Genomic DNA, 21,194 nt, shown 5'->3' with positions numbered 1-21,194 from the left:
TGTGCGCGCGCGCAGTGGGGGGGAGGCATCCTACTGTAGCATCTCCATGGCACAAAGGGTTGGGCCACAGTGATGGGTGATGCAGGCAGCGCCCTGGGGTTTCTGCTAGAGCTCTGCTCACCTCCTGTTCCTGCAGTGAGCTGTCCACTCCTTCATGACGCCCTGGAAGGTGCCCAGGTCCACGCGTGGGTTTGTGTTTTCAGGATCAAGCCAGGCCCTCAGCTCTTCGAGGCCGCCATCCTCTGCGTCTTGGCCAGCAGTTCGTCTCAGGTAAGCTATTATTGTGTCCACTTCTACTGAGCCTTAGGAGAAAGAAGGAAACGTGCTATTTCAAGGCAGATTGTTAGGTGACCCTTTGTCAAACTTTGTATGTCACCAAGGATGACCTTAAATTTCTGGTCCTTATGGCTGCACCTCTTGAGTGATGGGTAACAGGTGTGTGTAACCACACCTGACTTAGGTGGCTCTAGGGATGAGCCTAGGTGCTTTGTGTATCCTAGGCAACAAAACTACATCCTGAGTTTAGACTTTTTTAAAATTCAATTTTATGTACTTTTCATGTGTATGTTTGTGCGCATGTGGCAGGTGCACATACATCACAGCATATGTGTAGAGGTCAAAGGACAACTTGTAAGAACTGGCTCTCTTCTTCAACTATGTGGGTTCTGGGGATGAACTCGCGCTGTTAGGCTTGGTGGCACCTTTACCCCTGAGCCATCTCACTGACCTGAAATGTTCACTTTTGATGAACGAGGAGCTAGTACTTTATAAAAATAATCCATCTAAGCCAGGCATAGTGACGCACGCCTTTAATCCCAGCACTTGGGAGGCAGAGGCAGGCAGATTGCTCTGAGTTCGAGGCCAGCCTGGTCTACAAAGTGAGTCCAGGACAGCCAAGGGTAAACAGAGAGACCCTGTCTCAAAAAAACAAAACAAAACAAAAAGTCCATCTAACCCTTGCTATCCCACCAGGCTGGCACAGGGCGGGGCTCTGGCCACAGTCCTGCCCTCTTGGTAGAAGCAGCACATAGACTCCTGCCCATTGTCCTCTGATTTCCATGTGCACATGCTCAGACACACGTATGACACTGAGAAGGAAACGTAACAACAGTTTAACAAGACCAATTAGAGTGTGGGCACCGAGGCTCCGTGGGGCGAGGTGCCTCCCCGGCCGTGCTAGTATTCTTTGTGTTCTCCCTCTTCAGTTCTGCATGTTTTCTTAAAACATTTCTTGAGCCGAGTGGTGGTGACGCACGCCTTTAATCCCAGCACTAGGGAGGCAGAGGCAGGCAGATCGCTGTGAGTTCAAGGCCAGCCTAGTCTACAAAGCGAGTCCAGGACAGCCAAGGCTACACAGAGAAAGCCTGTCTCGAAAAACCAAACCAAACAAAAAATCTTAAATTTTATAAACTCTCAAAGTTTTTTTCTTCATTAGTTTATTTATTCTCTTTACATCCCTATTGTAGCTCCGTCCTCTCCTCCCAATCCCACCCTCACACCTCCTGCACCTCCTGTCCCCATACTTTTCCTTCCCCTTCAAAGGGAGCCCTGTACCCCGCCCCCCCCCCCCCAGGTACCATCCCATCCTGGGACATCAAGTCTCAGCAGGACTAAGCACATCCTTTCCCACTGAAGCCAGACAAAGCAGCCCAGCTAAGGGGAAGGGATCCAAAGGCAGGCATCAGAGTCAGAGACAGTCCCCTCTCCAATTGTTAAGGAACCCACATAAAGACCAAGCTGCACATCTCCTACATATGTGTAGGGGTCCTAGGTCCAGCCCATGCATGGTCTTTGGATGGTGGTTCAATCTCTGTGAGCCCCTATGGGCCCAGGTTAGCTGATTCTGTAGATCATCTTGTGGCATCCTTGACCTCTCTGGCTCTTTCCATCCTTCCTCCCACTCTTCCACAAGACTCCCTGAGCTCTGCCCATTGTTTGGCTATGGGTCTCTGCATCTGTTTCCACCAGCTGCTGGATGAAGCATCTTAGAAGGTAGTTATGCTAGGTTCCTGTCTGCGAGGATAGCAGAGTATCACTAACAGTGCCAGGGCTGGCTCTCTCCCGTGGGGTGGGTCTCTGGTTGGCCATTCCCTCCATCTCTGCTCCAGCTTTACCCTTGCACATCTTTTAGGTAGGACAAATTTTGGGTTCAAGGTTTTGTGGGTGGGCTGGTGTCCCCTCCTTCCACTGGAAGTTCTGCCTGGCTACACGAGGTGGCCACTTCAGGCTCCATATCTCTCGCTGTTCGGAGTCTCAGATAGGGTCACCTCCATAGACTCCTGGGAGCCTTCCCCATCCCAGGTCTCTGACTTGTCCCATAGATGCCCCTTACACTGATTCTCATTCTCTCTCCCGACTCCTCAACCGCTTTCCTCACCCCTGTTCCCCTCCACACCTCCTCTCCTACACAGATCCTTCCCCTTCCATCTACCTCTGATCTCTATTTTATTTCCCCTTCTGGGTGAGATCCAAGCATCCTCCCTTGGACCCTCTTTGTTACTCGGCATCTTTGGGTCTGTGGGTTGTAGCATGGTTATCCTGTACTTTACATCTACTTACAAGTGAGTATATACCACATTTGTCTTTGTGGGTCTGGGTTATCTCACTCAAGATGATCTTTTCTAGTTCCACCTATTTGCCTGAAAATTTCATGATGCCCCCCCTTTTTTTTAATAATAGCCAAGTAGTATTCCATTGTATAAATGTACCACAGTTTCTTTATCCATTCTTCAGTTGAGGGACATCTAGCCAGTTTCTGGCTATTACGAATAAAGCTACTATGCACATAGTTGAGCAAGTGTCCTTGTTGTATGGTGGAGCATCTTATGGGTATATACACAGGAGTGGTATGGCTGGGTCTTGAGGTAAAACTATTTCCAATTTTCTGAGAAATTTCCAGATTGATCCAAAGTGGTTGTACCAGTTTACACTCTCACCAGCAATGGAGGAGTGTTCCCCTTTCTCCACATTCTTGCCAGCATGAACTGACACTTGAGTTTTTGATCTTGGCCATTCTGACAGGTATAAGATGGAATCCGAGAGTCGGTATGAGTGCTTTATCTGCAGAAAAGGGCATCATATCCCACTATAGATGGTTGTGAGTCACCATGTGGCTGTTGGGGATTGAATTCAGGACCTCTGGAAGAGCAGGCAGCACTTTTAACCACTGAGCCATCTCTCCAGTCCTCTTTCCTATATTTCTTTAAGGGATTTTTTTTTTTTTAATTTCCTCTTTAATGGTCCTTTTTTCTTTTCTTTTTGGTTTTTAAAGACAGGGTTTTTCTGTGTAGCTTTGGCTATCCTGGACTCACTTTGTAAACTAGACCAGACTAGAATTCACAGTAATCCACCTGCCTCTGCCTCCCTGAGTGCTGGGATTAGAGGTGTGTGCCACAGTGCCTGGCTCTCTTTAAAGTCTTCATCATCTTGATAAGGTTGGATTCAGGGCATCTTCTTGTGCGTTGACTGTGTTAGGATACCCAGGGCTTGTAGTAGACAGCCGAGCTCTGGTGGCACCATAGTGCCCTGGCTTTTGTTGATTGTATTTTAACCAAGGCCATAAGCCATCTGGTTGTCTCTGTTGCTGGCTGGGGGTGTCCCTAACGCCGGCCAGACTCTTTGGGGCTGTGCACCTGATAAAGGAGCTCAGGGAAAAGCATGCCCCTCGCCTCTGCTGGCTGTGCCCCAAATGGATCCTCTTAAATTTTAAAAAAGCATTCAAGCAGTTTTTTTTTTTTTTTAAATCCAAAGCCATATCGACAGAAGAAACCATGGAAAGATACATAACAAATCATTGAGAACAGTTGGGAAGCATCTTTTTTTGTTTAACCAAGATGCCAACATTCTTGCAATGACATGAAGCATTTACATGCTAAAAATAACCTGTGGGGATTTTATAAAGAACTACACACACCCCCTTTTTAAAAAAAAAAAAGCAGAAGTGAAGAGCTAAAATTAAAAGGTTTTAAGCTAAATTCAGAGTGTGGCTTCATATGCTAGAAGTGTCTACTTCTTGAGACCAGTCCTAGGAAGCATAAGCTGTTCTGAGCTGTGACCAATTAGGACCCTGAAATAAAGAGACAGCATGACCTAACCAGCGGTTTTACTTTCAAATTAGGTTGTGGCCACCAAATGTGAAGACACACACAGACACACACACACACTCAAGTCCCCTTCTGGAAGGCGACCTGGCGAGTTCTCCCACAAAACTTACCTGTGTGCTCCGTGTCGCACTCATGAAAGACATTTGCCATTAGCTCTTCCTCCCAGGCCCTGCTGGCGCCATCAGCTTCATCTTCCCAGGTGCCTTCACCTTCCATTTTCAACCCTATTGAAAAAAAAATCCTGTGCCATGATGGGTAATTTCTCCTGTGGACATGTCAATCTGAAGAAATTTTACCTCAGTGACCATCAACTCACTGTACCCATATCTTCAATGGGTCCCTTTGGTTTGGGGGCTGGGAGAAGCTTCACAAACAGCATCTGCCGGGCATACGTACATATATGTGTGCATATGTGTGTGTGTGTGTGTGTGCATACACACACAAAAAATTAAACTTAAGTAGTCATAGACTAAACTAAAGCACACATCTTTAATCCCAGCATTCGGGAAGCAGAGGTAGGTGGATCTCTGAATTAGAGGCTGCTAGTCAGGACTACATAGTAAAACTGTCTCAAAATAAATAAAGTGGAGAAGGGGGGTTCCCACAGAGGGATGGGGTTTTATAGCCTTGTCATATTAAAACATACTGCTGAATAACAACCATGATACAAATGAGATTATAAGAAAACAGAAGGGCTCAAGAGCTGGCGCAGTGGTATGGCCCTGCCTGTTCTTCCTGAGAACTTGAGCTCGGTTCCCAGCTCCCACATGGTGGCTCCCAGCAGTCTAACTCCAGCTCCTGGGGATCTGATGTCCCTTCTTCCCTCTGTGGGCACGAGTGGCACACAGACACACATTTGGGTAAAACACAAACACACATTAACATTTTAAAGAGAAATGGGTTTGGCTTCTGAGAGCCTATTAAGCGCACGCGACCGCTAGCAGCTCCGCATGGAGCCACCTAAATCTCAGCCTGACAAGCGCCCCTCCTCTAAAGCCTGTTTCCTGGGCTCCTGCAATGGAGCTCTTTTGTGGGGTGCTGGGTTTGAACCAAAGGCCTCTAGGAAAGCGCCCCCCCATTGAGCTACATCCTGACCAGGATCTATTTTGCTGTTTAAAAAAAAGGGGGGGGGGGGGGGTGGGGGAAGGGGTGCCGTTTCAGGAGAACACGTATGAAGATCGGGCTTGAGTGGCATTTACTTCAGGTTGTTGGACACCACATGGTTGTGGTTGCAAATAAGGCTTAGAATTTGCATTCAGGTTCTGTGTATACAAAATACAGGCATTCTTTAAGAAGGTGAGAAAGACACACACTTCAGACAGACGTAGGAGATAGCTCGGTGGTTAGAGCACTGGCTCCTCTTGCAGAGGACCTCGGCTCCGTTCCCAGCAAGCACACGGTGACTCACAACCTGCAGCCAACATCTGTTAACTCCAGTTCCCAGGAATCCAACCCCCGCCTCTGGCTTCAAGGGCACCGCACATATGAGGTAAACATACATAAATGGAGGAAAACACCCAAACAAAAAAATAAACATAAAAAAAAAAAAAAAACCTTGGAAGTGGGATTGGAGAGGGAAACAAGTATGAAGGTTACTATGAAGTTACTGTGACGAAACTCAGCGCCTTGTGTGCTAACCTAAAAACCAGAAAATAAAAAGCCAAGAAGGAAACAAATACCTCCTCTATTCAGACGTGTGGAGCTTTTGTTTTGTTTTGTTTTGATTTCATATATACTAAAAAGCAGATGTGAAGCATTTGACCAGTGGTGATGAGACAGAGTTTCTCTGTGTAGCCCTGGCTGTCCTGGAACTCGCTTTGTAGACCAGGATGGCCTTGGACTCAGAGATCCACCTGCCTCTGCCTCCTGAGTGCTGATATTAAATGTGTGTGCCACCACCACTACCCAGGAAATATTGTATTTTATTATTACTTTTTGAGACAGGCTCTCTTCCTATAGAGATCTGGGTGCCCTGGAATTTGCTACACAGACCTGGCTGGCCTTGAACTCAAGAGATCCACCTGCCTCTGTCTCCCAAGAGCTGGAGTGAAAGGTATGTGCCGCCACACTTGGATAGAGCCGTGTTTTAAAGCATGATTATTTACCGTCATCATTCGGAGACAGTTTTCTCACCACCCAGTCCTGAGGAATGGAAAATGTACTGTCTCTCCCAGAGCTGTAACAATGGCCCAGGACTGAGGTGCTCGAAGAGTCTGCATCGCAGCTGCAGCTGCCAGGGAAACATCCCCGCAGGCCAGACTGAGACTTCAAAGATGCAGGACTCCAGTTGCTCCATGGTCTCTGCTGTGAGAAGTTCTCAGAGCTTGTCAGAACGGCTGAGTACCCATCATCCTGAGGAGAGTGGGACTGGGAGGTGGTGGAGGTTCTTGGCAACATTGTTTCAGGGCCGGAAATGAGGGTGTGCGCACTCTCAGAAGGTGTCAAGTGGGAGAACAGCGCAGGAAGGTGAGTAGCAGCTGCTTTGCTCAGCTTGTCCCCAAAGGCTTCCTCGGTTTTAGACAGTGGGCTGTCAGAGCTGCTAGACCTGCATTTAGTAATCTGTTGAACTGGATTCAAAGTGGCCTCTCTCTTACGAAGGGCTCTGATTTTCCGACAGATCCTCTCTACTGGGTTGTGACACTTCTTGGCTTCCTTCCTTGCTGAGGCCTCCCTCGACGTCCCGTGCGTTAGAAGTGGCTAAATAGTAGGCAAGAGCAGACATGATTTTTGAAGTTAGCATTGTCCTACAAAAAACTTAGCAGTCAGCTTTTTTTCCCCAAATTGATGATTTTTTTGTTTGTTTGTTTTGGTTTTTGGTTTTTGGTTTTTAGAGACAGGGTCTCTTTGTGTAGCCTTTGCTGTCCTGGACTCACTTTGTAGACCAGGCTGGCCTCGAACTCACAGCAATCCGCCTGCCTCTGCCTCCCAAGTGCTGGGATTAAAGGCGTGCACCACCACCGCCCGGCTCACCAAATTAATTTTTTTTGTTTATTTTTGTTTTTGTTTTTGAAGACAGAGTTTATCTTGTAGTACTGGCTATCCTGGACTTGCTTTGTAGACCGGGTGGGTCTTGAACTCACAGAGCTGGGCACAGTGGCACACGCCTGCCTCTGCCTTCTGAGTGCTGGGATTAAAGTCACTTGCCACCACATCTGGTTGCCAGATTGATTTTGTAGGCACTGGATACCAGGTGTTAAACTGCTCTCACCAACTTCCTATGCATTTAACACGGACACTCAAGTTTTCAGTAGCTGCCAGCAGTTAACATGTATGTGAAGCCTCACCTTGAACAGGTACTGTGCTTAGTACTGTCTATGTACCAGCTCATCCTTAAACGGTGCTGAGGGGCTGGCAAGTTGTCTCAGCAGGTAAGAACCCTTGCTGCTCTTGCAGAGAACCTGGCTTCAGTTCCTAGTGCCCACAGGTGGGTCACAACCATCTGTAATTCCAGTTCCAGAGGATCTGACACTAGGCACCAGGTCCTCTCAGGCACCAGGCAGGCATGCAGTGCACGCACACACACACCACAAAACACAAAATAAATAAAATCTTAAAAATAAGTAAATAATAAATAAATAAATAAATAAATAAAATTTAAAAAAAAAAATAAGTAAATAAAAATAAATCTTTAAAAACATCAACCAGGGCTCTGAGGTAAAATCACTATAACATCCTCCATTTTCTGTCAAAGAGAAATAGGCACACATCCCAAGTCCCCTGACGAGCCAGAAACTCTATGACTATGCGTCCGTTGGTACAGTCCTTGCCTAGCACACACAAATGCCTGGGCTTGGTTCTCCTGTCCACAGGGTATGGTATACACACCGGTAATGCCAGCACACAGGAAGTGGAGGCAGTAGACAGGAGTTCTGGGTCGTACCCAGCTAAGAGGCACGTTCCAGGCCTGGCCTTAAAGGAAAGAAGAGAGTAGTCTAGTGCTCATGCTGAACCCTAGGCCATCTAGTCTCTAGACTTGGACTTTTTGTTTTGTTCTGGTTTTTGCTTTTCAAGACAGGGTTTTTCTGTGTAGTCCTGGCTGTACTGGACTCACTTTGAAGACCAGGCTGGCCTTGAACTCACAGAGATCTGCCTGTCTCTGTCTCCCAAGTGCTGGGATTACAGGTGTGTGTGCACCACTATGCCTGGCTGGACTTGGACTTTTTTTTTAATTAAATTTTTTACATATACATTTATATTGTTACATATATATACAATAAATTACCTATAGCAAGAAGAACCATGACACAATCAGGAATTATATAAATGTTACAATCTTAGTGTTTTGGCTATTTGTATTTGTCAGCCTTGAAAAAGACATCTTTCCTATCTTGGTGCGTCTAAATGTCTGAATGTAAATCAATCTCCATCACATCTTGTCATTATCAACTTAGAACACCTATCTAGACCTAAAAACATCTTAACCCCTAAACAAATAAGCTTCATTGTAAAACTAAGCTACCTGGTCTTCAACTCCATCAGAGACTTGAGAAAGAATAAACTTGATTACCTGAGTATGCCAGGAGTGCAGGTTAGCAGCTTCCCAAATGAGAAGATGACAGAGACAGTTTGCTGCCTGAACAGTCACCCAAAACTCTCTATAACATTGGAGCATCTTCTTCAGCCTTCTGGCCCAGTATATCTGACAGACATATTTGTGAGGCAGGAACTACTGAGGACTTGCTTACCCTGTCTTGGCAGAGTTTGGCTATCAACTCTGCCTGCATCCAAGCTTGCCCTTTTTTAAGCATAATTCTGTCTGTGGTAGAAATAAGAACCTTTTACCCAGTGGCTAGTTTGTCACATTTGAATCCATCTCCATAAGGAGGTTCTTTTCTTTGATGCTCATCATTGTCTGTGAGGTAGGCTGGGTGTTGCCAGGAGTTAACCTGTCTCATTGTCAATGAATCTTTAAAGTAATAAAAACATTTTAAAATGCCGTATTCTGCATGTCTCTGGGGTTTTTAAAGACCTTGTCTTTCTATAGAGTCACATTGTTCTGCTGCACCTAAGATGTATATTCTTGTGATAAAAGCAAACTAGCAATTGACATGACCATGATTTATTATTTTTCAAGACAGAGTTCCTCTGTGTAGCCTTGGCTGTCCTAGACTCATTTTGTAGACCAGGCTGGCCTTGAACTCACAACAATCTGCCTGCCTCTGCCTTTTGAGTGCTGGGATTAAAGGCATGCGCCACCATGCCCGGCTTGACATGGCCATGATTTAATCTATTAACATTTAATTTGTATAACTTATTTTTCCTAAACAGCTTGCTATAGCACTAGGCTTGGACTTTTAACCATACCACTTTTCAATTTTTTTTTTTCAAGACAGGATTTCTCTGTGTACCCTTGGCTGTCCTGGACTTTCTTTGTAGACCAGGCTGGCCTCTAACTCACAGAGATCTACCTGCCTCTGCCTCCCTGAATGCTGGGATTACAGTCATGTGCCACTGTGCCTGGCTCAATTTATTTTTATATATTTGTTGTTTGTCTGTTTTTTCAAGACAGGGTTCTCCTGTTTAGTCCGACTGTCCTAGAACTCGCTCTGTAGACCAGGCTAGCCTCAAACTCACAGATCCATCCACCTCTGCCTCCTGAGTGCTGGGATTAAAGGTGCATACCACAACCACCTGGCTACTTTTTAATTTATATATGGTATCATATGATTCCAGAGTCTGTAATGGTGCCAACAGCTCTCAAGCATACACTGACGCCCCATTGACACATCCATGCCTTTCATTCACCGAGAACAGAATGTACTGTGTATGTAAGTGCATGTGTTTTACAACCTGAACTTCATATAAGCCCTGTCAAATATATGGGGAACCCCCACCCCCGCCTCAGAAAGCAACCAAGACTCAAGGAGATCTGGTAACTTGATAAGAGCCACAGATTATCTGACTCTAATGCAGTTTTTGCTTTTTTTGGGGGGGTGGTGGTATAGGACTTTATGTAGGCTCAGCCTGTGTATTATTAGTGTCCTGTGCCCCAGCCCTCCAGCATATTTTTATTTTGTGAGAGGATAGGAGAGGTGGCTCAGCAGTTAAGGGCACTGACTGTTCTTCCAGAGCATCCAGGTTCAAATCCCAGCACCAACATCAGACTCCCACTGTGTGTCACACATGGCATGAGGGCAACAGGGACCCTGAATAGACCTGAACCCCTGCTGTGTGTGTGTCACACATGGCATGAGGGCAACAGGGACCCTGAATAGACCTGAACCCCCGCTGTGTGTCACACATGGCAACAGGGACCCTGAAAAGACCTGGACCCTAGCTGCGTGTTACACCACCAACACTGATGTGGGCTCTGTTCACACTATGGTGCAAGCCCTTATTTCATGGGTGTTGGTGTCTGAGTCACACTGATTTCCACTGGCTTTTGCAACCCAGTCTCTCCCCAACTTCTGCAGTTCTGTGAGTCAGCAATCACTGCCTGGCACTAATGCACAGGTTCTTACAGATGGAGCACTTAGGACACTTTGCCTGACACCAGCAAAGCTCCCTAGGATTAGCTTGATTTATTCTCACACAGCAGGATCCAGTGGGAGTCAACGGAGATGAACTGATAAAACTTTCACAGCTGCCTTTCTCTGTGGCCTGAGATGTGCCCTGTCTTTGCTGCTTAGCCCCTTATTTATTTATTTGTTTATTTATTTTTCTTTTCTTCAGACAGAGTTTCTCTGTGTAGCCCTGGCTGTCCTGGAACTCACTCTGTAGACCAGGCTGGCCTCGAACACAGAAATTTACCTGCCTCTACCTCCTGAGTGCTGGGACCAAAGGCGTGCACCACCACGACTGGCCCCTACTTTTCTTTTTAGCTTTAGGTCCCGGTAGAAAGGCTTTGCTGCATCCTCCAAACCACTGAGAACCACACATCTAGGCTGGGGGTGGTGATAGACACCTGTGACCCCTGCACTCGGGACAAGTCCAACACTATGATAGGCTGCAAGCTGAGGACACATGAGACCAGTTCAAACAAAACAAAGCAAAACCACACAACTTAAACGTGCTTGTGCCGGTAGCTGCCCGTGAAAAGATGTGCACCACCATACCCTGTTAGAGTCTTCCCCCCATCCCCTGAAACAGGGTTTCTCTTGTAGTCCTGGCTGTCCTGGACTCAATTTGTAGACCAGGCTGGCCTCCCATACATAGAGAGCTACCTGCCTCTGCCTCCCGTGTGCTGGATTAAAGAGTGCGCCACCATGCCCGGCTCATAGCGTCATTCTTTAAAAAGAAACAATGAACTGGAGAGATGGCTCAAAAGTTAACAACACTGGCTGCTCTTTCAGAGGACCCAGGTTCAATCCCCAGCACCCATGTGGTAGCTCACAGCATCTGTCATTCCAGGTCCAGGGAGTCTGACACTCTCTTCTGACCTCCCTAGATTCCAGGCACACAAGTGGTACACAGACATAGGCAGGCAAACTCCCATACACATAAAACCAAAATAAACCTTCAAAACAAAAAAAGAAGTCTCACCTTTCGTTTTATATTTGCAGATAAAGATGGTCCATTTGTGCCGGGCGTCTTGGCTCACACCTTTAACCTCAGCACTTGGGAGGCAGAAGCAAGCGGATCTCTGTGAGTTCGAGGTCAACCTGGTCTACAAAGTGAGTCCAGGACAGCCAGGGCTACACACAGAAACCTTGTCTTAAAAAAAAAAAAAAAAAAAAAAAAAAAAGATGGTCCATTTGTTTGTTGGACTCTCAATGTCAAGAACCACGTGTGTGTGTGTATGTGTGTGTGTGTGTGTGTGTGATTTTGCATGTTTATGTGTGTGGCCCCGAGTATGTTTGTGCTTGAAAGTGTGACAAGAGAAGGACACTGGATCCCCCGGGACTGGAGTCCCAGGTGGTTTCAAGCTGCCAAGGGGACGCTGGGAATCAAGCCAACTGCAAGAGCAGCCAGTGTTCTTAACCGCTGAGCAGTTGCCCCAGACCCCAGGAACCTCCTCCTGTCTCCGAACATCAGTTGTATTCCATGTGCTTTCACAGTTAAAAATCCTTTAAACCTACCCTGTAGGCAGTCAGCGGTGCTTATTAAATACCTATCCCACACTGAGCCCTGCCGACACCGGGAACAAGAAGGTGATTAAAACACACATCCCCCTAAAACCTGCAGTCTCTCCACAGACTTCCCAGATTGAGTCCACAGCACACAAATGAATTGCAGAGTGAGACGTTAATGAAGTATGCCCCAGATAGTTCATGGCTCATTTATAGATTGAAGATGACTGGTTATTTGGAAGCCAAGTGTCACTTGGAGGCTTGTTTTATTGGTTAAGTGCGGTGAGCAGAAGCCCGCAGAGCATTGCTCAGAGGACCCGAGAGCACACGGAGTTTAGGAGGGCATGAAAATCTCAGCCACAAAACACACCCAGCGTCTCTAGGGTGCCTCAGCAGTGGGCCACTTTTGCTCGAATGTGGTATCTCTCAGATGGAAAGATGCAGCCCCCTGGAAAACAGGCAGTCATAGCATCCAAAACAAAGCAAAAAACCTTCAAGGGTTACCTAAACCCGTGTGCCTCAGCTGAGTGACTGTGGAGACCATGCTGTCATAATCAATACAAAACACATTGTTGCATTTTCTGGAAACAAATGGAACAAAAAGCGCACTCCTCACACACTGGCTATGCAGGTGGGTTCAGACAAGCAACAGCCTGGCAACTTCACCTGAGGGACCCAGTGGTGATTGTGAAATTAGCTACTTAGAAGTGCCCAAAAACCTGTACAGAGGAACCATGGGGCAAAGGTTGTATCTTTTTCCAGAGGAGGATATTCTGGAAGACATCCTTAAGAATTCAGCGGAAGAGCTACATTGGCTGTGAGTACCTAATTTGTTGGACAAGTACACACCCAAGAAGAAACAGGCGCTTTCCCGAGATCGTGGGCTCTGCCTGATGCGTCCCGGATGTGGGGGAATGGAAACAGTTGAAAACAGCAGCAAGACCTGGATGCTTTGTGAGGCATTCTCATGACCCAGGACAGAGAGAAAGCAACACTTTGAGATCACTGTGGGGGAACATTCAAGACCTCAGCAGGGCATTGCAGTAGAACATATTGCTTCATAGAAGTGTCTTATGTAACCTGCTCTTTTTAAAAAAAAATTATTTAATTTTGTGTGTGTGTGTGTGTGTGTGTGTGTGTGTGTGAGGGTGTTGCCATTGGAACTGGTATTACAGACAGTTGTGAGCTGCCATGTGGTGGCTGGGAATTGAACCTGGGTCCTTTGGAAGAACAGACAGTGCTCTTAACCACTGAGCCATCTCTCCAGCCCCAGCCATCTCTCCAGCCCCGTAACCTGCTTTAAATGCTGTATGTGTTAATAAAAATGCTTACTTGGTGAGAGAGAGAGAGAGAGAGAGAGAGAGAGAAACTCAGCTGTGTCTGTGTCGTCGGTGCACCATGCATGCCGCTTTGCACATTGTTTGCTAAGTCCAACACCAGGAGGTTAAGGGCTGGGGGATGACTTAGTAGGTAAGCTCTGACTCACAGGACGTATGTGGGCGTGGAGTGAGCTGGCAGCCTGTGAAGGTGAAGCCAGGGGGTCCCCTGAGTAAGCTGGCTACTGCGACCAGCCATATTGGTGAGCTCTGAGTTTCACAGAGACTCTGTTTCAGTGGGTTTAGTGTAAGAGCATTGGGAGGCAGGGGGATTCAAGCCTCCACCTCCACCCACACCCTCATGCACACCAGCACACATGTGTGTGCCTGTACACATGCAGACACACATACACCCAATGCACACCATACACATGAAAAACATCTTGAGTTTCATATCTGTTGTGGGGATTTCTGCTGGGACTCACATGACCTAACATGGTATAGAGAAATGCGAGCGACTGTCCAAGCCACCTAAGCCACCCCGTCCTATTTTGTACTCTTACAGAAGTGGGCTCCACTTAACCCTGTTTGTAAACCCCGGGTCCTAGTGTTGTTCTTGCCTATGGTGTCCTCTGCATGGCAGAAGACCTTGAGGCAACACCTGCCTGATGCAGGACTGCAAAGTTCAGCTCTCTCGTGAGTGCGAGGCAGCGTCTACCCAACGGGGATGGTTCGCACCTCAGGTGTCCTGGGGAAACTCTAGGTTATGCTACTGTTTCTCTCACTCTCATTGCTGATCACCGTGTGGCTCAACATTAGTCCTCTGAGGCTCATGCACACATACGCTTGTTTTGCTTCCTAAAAGAGCTTTTGGCGAGTCACGACAAATCTACCATCCACGCCCAACGCGGGCATCGTTACATCAGGCACTGTTCCATATCCCTTAAGTATTCAGAGACAATGACAAGAGCGGGTGCCGTGACTGATCAATACATTACTAGGTAATTGATGATTTTATTGTAAAAAGAAATATGCAGGATGGGGCTGGGCAGCAGGCAGAGCTTGCCTCACAAGCACGTCAGAACCCAAAACAGTTGGCACGGGAAGTCTGTACTCGCAGTCAGGGACACCTGACAGGAGGATCTCTCGCGCCATTGCCCAGCCAGTCTGGCCAATCAGGAAGAGCCCTTGTTTCACAGAATGAGGTATACAGTGTGCTGGAGAGACAGCCCAGCGGTTTAAGAGCACTGGCTGCTCTCCCAGAGGACCTGGGTTTAGTTCCCAGCACCCACATGGTGCTCACAACTGCCTGTAAGCACAGTTCCAGGGGACCTAAGTCTCTCTTCTGGTTGCCTGGGCCGCCAGACCTGTATGTGTGCACATACATACATGTAGGCAAAATGCTCTACACATACAATAAAAAAAATTTTTTTAAGGTGGAGATCAGGTGAAGTAGCCACCCAGTGTCAATCTCTGATTGCGATACTCATGTGCACGTGTACATGAGCATGTGCACACTTGTACACACTCATGTATACACGGGTACCAAAGTAGAATCACTGACAAACTGGCAAATTTCAGAATGGTTCATCGCAAAACAGTTGAGTTCTTGGGTCTTAGGGCTGGAGAGATGGTTCAGTGGTTAGAGCACTGGCTACTCTAGCAAAAGGACCTAAGTTCAATTTCCAGCGCGCGCACGCGCGCGCTCACACACACACACACACACACACACACACACAGCAGATCACAACCGTCTAGTCCCAAGGTATCCAGTGCCCTCTTCTGGCCATGGCAGGTACTGCACATGTAGACATGAATGTAGATAAACCATCCACACATAATTAAAAAAAACCAAAGCCAAAACCAAAAACCTTTTAAAAGAAAAGAAAGAAAGAAAAGGAAGGAGAGAAAGAAAAAGGCAATGTAGTTTTCTCTTTATGAATACTGTAGACAAGACTATGCTGTGTGGGTGGGCCTCAGACTTACAGTGATCCCCCTGCCTCTGTATCCCAAGCACATCAACTTGCCCAACTTAATGTTATTTCCTCAACGTTGCTCTTTCCAGCTGAAGACCAGGCACGCTCGCCTGTAAGTCACGCAGTACTCAGGAAATCTGTGCCGGGCTGGAAAGACAGTGCCAGGGGCAGGAGCACTTACTGCTCTCCCATAGGTCCCTAGTTCAGTTCCCAGCACCCACCTCAGGCAGCTCACAGCGGCTGTAACTCCAGCTCCAGGGAATCCGACGCCCTCTTCTGGACTCTGTGGCACATACACGTGGCATACATTCACACAGACACACTCACATGAATATGACCCATAGAGGTGAAATCCACTTGTCTATTTACTATAATTTAAACAAAAAACTGTAATTGATGAGTGTAAATTTAAATGCGCACGTGCCGAGTGGTGCTAAATAATTTGTCAAAGGAGCCCTCAGTCAATCATCAGGTAGAGCCAAAATCTTCATCAAGTACCAAGAAACAGCTGGGTGGTGGTGGCACACACCTTTAGTCCCAGCACTCAGGACACAGAGGTTCTCTTGAGTTTGAGGCTAGCCTGGTCTACAGAGTAAGTTCCAGAATATCTAGGGCTACACAGAGAAACCCTGTCTTGAAACCCTCCTCTCCCACAAAACACACACAAGAAACACCTGTTCACCGGGATAGTCCCTGGAGACCCACCCTGAACCAGGCCGGTGGGACTGGCCGAGTGATTCTACTTAAGCTATGATTTTGTTGCTGTTGTTTTGAGACACAGTCTCGGTCTAGCCTGGAACTCAGGATAATCCTGTTGCCTCAGTTTCCATGCTGGGATCACAGGTGCAGGCTGCCATGCTCCCCTTAAACCCGTGAGCTCTATATGTGTTAGATTAAACACACTTTTTTTTTTTTTTTTTATCTGTCTTAGGCTGGAGAAATAACAGCTGTTGTGAAACCCCACATTCTGGGCTCTTTAAGTCAGTTGTCTGCAAACCTTTCTGTTAAAGTAACACACCCACTCTGGTAAGATTGCGACCCTCATTGAGCATGGTGGCGCATGCCTTTAATCCCAGCACTTGGGAGGCAGAGGCAGTTAGATCATTGTGAGTTCAAGGCCAGCCTGGTCTACAAAGCAAGCCCAGGACAGCCAACACTACACAGAGAGACCCTGTCTGGAAAAACCAAAAAAAAAAAAAAAGACAAGACAAGACTGCGACCCTCTCTCCCTCTCCCACTCATACAACTTTCTAACGTTCTCATACTAAACGCTTGATTGGGCCACAGCCACCCCGTAAGCCTCTCTGGATGACGACCCCTGAAACAGCAGCGTGCTTCTGAGAGTCACCTGTGTCCTTAGTCTCACCTATTTCATCCAGTTTTTTTCTCAGACGGAAAAAAATTTACAACAAACTCCAAACTCCAAGAATTCGGGGGCTTCCCTGTTCTCTTAGGTTATGAAACTGCACTCCTGAGTCCTACCTTAAACACGCCTCTCAACGGACCAGGCCTGGAACCCCATGAAGACCTCAGACGGCCTCCCCCGAAATGTCTGCGTAAAGACAGTTCTACTAGATGCGGTGGCTCATGCCTGGAATGTCAGCACTTGGGAGGCTGAGTGGGGCAGGAGGATTGCTGTGAGTGGAGGCTAGCCTGGGTTACAGAGAGCAAGCCTGTGTCAAAATAAAGAAGGAGGAGGGGAGTTTGAACATTTGCCCCGAGCGAAGGTGGAACTTGTAGCACTCGCAGTCCGACCGGCTCCCTATCTTCCCCTTCACTTCGAGTCTAGTTTAACTTCATAGTCCCATTAGCGCCGCCCCGCGCCCCCTCGCGCCCCCCCCCACCCCCGCGCCCCCTCGCGCCCCCCCACCCCCCGCCGTCTGAGATTCTAATTTACGCTGACAATGTTGGTCAACGTCCTTTCCGCGGATATTTTGCGGTTGAGGCGGGAATAAGGCAGTGTGGGGTTAGCCTGTGGGGTTGTCCCCCCCCCTTCCAGGGGTGTCACCACCACCCCACCCTACCTAGAGGAGAGAGCACCTTCTCAGCTGAGGTAACCACAGTCAGGGCTGACTGAACTACTAACCTGGGGAAATCTAGGCAGGGTGGTCCACCGGGCTTTTCCAGCGTGCCAAGAGCTGTCTTCTGCTTCCCACCGGTGAGAGGTCTGCAGATGGACGTTGCAGGGGGCGGGGGAGAAGCTCATTTTTGCTAATGTATACCTGCTGGCGAGGGGGTGGAGTATGGAAAGACTGGGTGGAATCCGCCACACCTGTCTTGGTTTAGAAGAAAAGGCTCACCGGCAGGCTAAGGAGGAAGGCCTGTGTGCCAGAACCACGGGGATGCTGTCTGCCTGACTGGACCAGAGAGTTAACTCACCTGAACCTCCTCACTTCAGAAGGGTGGGCGAGTCCCCTCCCTCTTCTCCTCTGACTCAAACTCCTGAGGCACCGTGGCTTATGAAGTCCTGGGGATTGAACCTATGGCTGTGTGCGAGGCCAGTGCTCTACCGTACCATACTGATCTGCATGAAATTTCCTAATATAATACAGATCCGAGTTGCTGTGTGGTTTTTACGAACATATCAGATGCTGTCTTTTCCTTTTCTGGTTAGGAAGACGCTGTTTTATGAGTTGTGCAAAATCCAACAGCTAAGGCAGTCGGCGCTTCATAGATGAATAAGCTGCACCTGGGAAGATGAATGCCAGCCAGCATCCTGACGTGCATGCTGATGGAAGGAGCGGAACGGGTGAGTGGGTGGGTGGGTGCTGCTGACTCGGGTAGGTAGAGTCCAGTCAGACTGAGGAAATGCTTACATGTTCCTTCAGAGCCAGTCCTTGAAAGAAAATAACACCTATCTGAGACATTTACAACCAGAATGCCACAAAACCCTGCCCCAAAGCCAGGAGGGAGTGGGGGGGGGGGGGAGTAGGAAGGGGTGGGGGGAGGGGAGGGGTGGGGGGAGGGGAGGGGATGGCTAAAGCTCAGGACCTGAAGCACCTGCAGGTTTGCAGTTTGATGAAACTCAGGTGTTTTGCTGTCGTCTGCAAACTTTCTTACAACGTTATTGTTTTTTTTTTCCTTCCTTTCTTTCTTTTGTTTTCTTTTGTTTGTTTATTATGTATACAGTGTTTTTACCTGCCTGTTCCCCTGAACGCCAGAAGAGGGCACCAGATCTCATTCTAGATGGTTGTGAGCCACCATGTGGTTGCTGGGAATTGAACTCAGGACCTCTGGAAGAGCAGACAGTGCTCTTAACCACTGAGCCATCTCCCCAGCCCCTTGTTTTTCTTTCTTACACACAGTGCCTCGGCCACTGTGTATTTCCCTTGCAACAGTGTCTACTGTACCCATGGCTGGCTTTGAACTCACTGTGTAGCCCATGTTGGCCTCAAACTTGCTACTAGTCAAGAATGACTTCATGAGCCGGGGTGTTGATGCAAGGCTTTAATCTCAGCACTCAGGGAGGCAGAGGCAGATGGATTGCTGTGAGTTCTAGGCCAGCCTGATCTACAATGCTAATCCAAGACAACTAAGCCTACACAGAAAAACTCTGTCTCAAAAAAAAAAAAAAAAAAGAATGACTTCAGGCAGGATTAGATGACCCTCCTGCCTTCGTCCCCTGAGTGCTGGGATTACAGATATGCATGTCCACACTGGGTTTTTGTGGTGCTGGGGATCCAGTCCAGGCCTTCACACACCTTAAGCGATCACTCTGCCTCTAAGCTATGTCCCTGGCACAACACTGGCATTTGGATGATCTTTCTGGAACTCCACTAACTCGGGCACATATTGGCTCCTCCCCTCTAGTGGCCAGAGCTGTCAGCTGCTCCCTCTCCCTGGACTTGCCTGTGAGATGGACGATTCTAACACCCAGGATTGTCACCTGCTTTCAGTCCACAGAGACAGAAGCCAGCAACACCCAGAGATCCCTCCCCTCTCACCAAGCAGAAAGGAAGGCAGGGCAGAACCAGAAATAACTATGTTAAACTCACTCGGCCTTATGGCTTAACTGACAAATAAGCCAGACTTCCTGCTCCAAATGAGCACTCCCACCGCTTTCTCAGAACAGCCAAAGGAAGCCTGTTAATCCAGCAGAAATGATGGACGTTGTCTCTCCCTAGTCAACACATGCCTCCTGGTAGACGGGTCTTTAATTTATTGTTTTTTAATCTCTGTGTATGGCACATTTGTGCCAGTGTCCATGGCCAGAAGAGGGTGTGGGATCCCTTGAAGCTGGAGTTGCGGGTGGCTCCGAGCCTTGTTTTTTGTTTTGTTTTGTTTTGTTTTTCCGAGACAGGGTTTCTCTGTGTAGCCCTGATTGTCCTGGACTCGCTTTGTAGACCAGGCTGGCCTCGAACTCACAGCGATCCGCCTGCCTCTGCGTCCCAAGTGCTGGGATTAAAGGTGTGCGGTGGCTCCGAACCTTGTGACACAGGTGTTAGGCACTGAGTTCAAATCCTCTGGAAGACAGCAAGCACTTATTCCCTGGGCCACCCCTCCTTCCCTCCCTTTCCTCCTTCCTTTCTTCTTTATATGTTTTTGAGCAAGGTCTCTCGATGCCAGGCTATAGAGCTGAGAATGACCCTGAACTCTTGATCCTCCTGCCTCAGCCTCCTAAAGTGCAGGGATTACAAATTTGGGCTATTTTTAGACTCTGTGTAGCTCCTCCTCCTCCTCTTCCTCTTCCTGCCCCCTCCTCTTCCTCTTCCTCCCCCCTCCTCCTCTTCCTCCTCTTCCTCCCCCCTCCTCCTCTTCCATCTCTTCCTCCTCCTCCTCTTCCATCTCTTCCTCCTCCTCCTCTTCCTCCTCCTCCTCTTCCTCCTCCTCCTCTTCCTTCTCGTCTTCTTCACATATTTTATGTTTTGTTTTCTTATTTTGTTTTTCCTCCAACATATTTTTATTCAATATCTGGGAATTTTGCACAGTTCATCCTGATCACATTTACTTCCCATTCCTCTTAGACTCACCCTCCCATCCTTGTACAACCCACCCCCACACATGTACACACAAAAGAACACCAAGTCCAATTTGTGTTGCCCATATACTCACTGGAGCATGGCCAGACTCCCAGTGGCCACATCTTCCCCATGGAGTCCTTCCTCAAGCCATCAGCTGTGGAAAGCTACCTTTCAGCATCTTCATCACAATCTTTTTTTTTTTTTTTTTTTAAGATTTATTTATTTATTATTCATACAGTATTCTGCCTGCATGTGTGCCAGCAGGCCAGAAGAGGGCACCAGATCTCACTATAGATGGTTGGGAGCTGGGAATTGAACTCAGGACCTTTGGAAGAGCAGGCAGTGCTCTTAACCACTGAGCCATCTCTCCAGCCACCCCCCCCCCCCATCACAATCTTTAAGGCCTTTCTTCAAAGCTGGGTGTGGAGGCACATGCTGGTAATGTCAGCATTTAGGAGGCAGAGGCAGGTGGATCACTGTGAGTTCAAGGCCAGCCTGGTCTACAAGGAGAGGTCCAGGACAGCCAAGGCTACACAGAGAAACCCTGTTTTGAAAAACCAAACAACAACAACAACAACAAAACCAAAAAACCAAGAACACAACAAAAACACAAAAAAGACTCTTCAAAAGCTGCCTGTCTGGACTGTTTCTCTGGGGGGGGGGTTGCCACAAAAGCCTTCATTGTCTGTCATTCTTAGGAGTCTGCAGTCGTCCATACTGCAAAAGAAACTCTTTTCTCTCTCTCCCTCCCCCGCTCCCTCTCTCTCCCCCTCCTCTCTTCCTTTCCCTCCCCCCCCCCCATAGACTCACATTATGTAACCCTGGGTGG

The 21,194-nt window shown here is 47.8% G+C and overlaps 1 pseudogene; it reads left to right on the top strand.

Annotated features, from left to right (window-relative positions):
* Nucleotides 1-6,516: 6,516 nt before the first annotated feature.
* Nucleotides 6,517-13,040, top strand: LOC127197742 (39S ribosomal protein L13, mitochondrial-like; annotated as a pseudogene).
* Nucleotides 13,041-21,194: the final 8,154 nt, after the last annotated feature.

Source organism: Acomys russatus, chromosome 13 (genome assembly GCF_903995435.1).
Source record: "Acomys russatus chromosome 13, mAcoRus1.1, whole genome shotgun sequence".
In the NCBI taxonomy this organism is placed as follows: Eukaryota; Metazoa; Chordata; class Mammalia; order Rodentia; family Muridae; genus Acomys; species Acomys russatus.
Note: the sequence above shows the minus strand (reverse complement) of the source record. Positions and strands in the feature narration are given on the sequence as shown.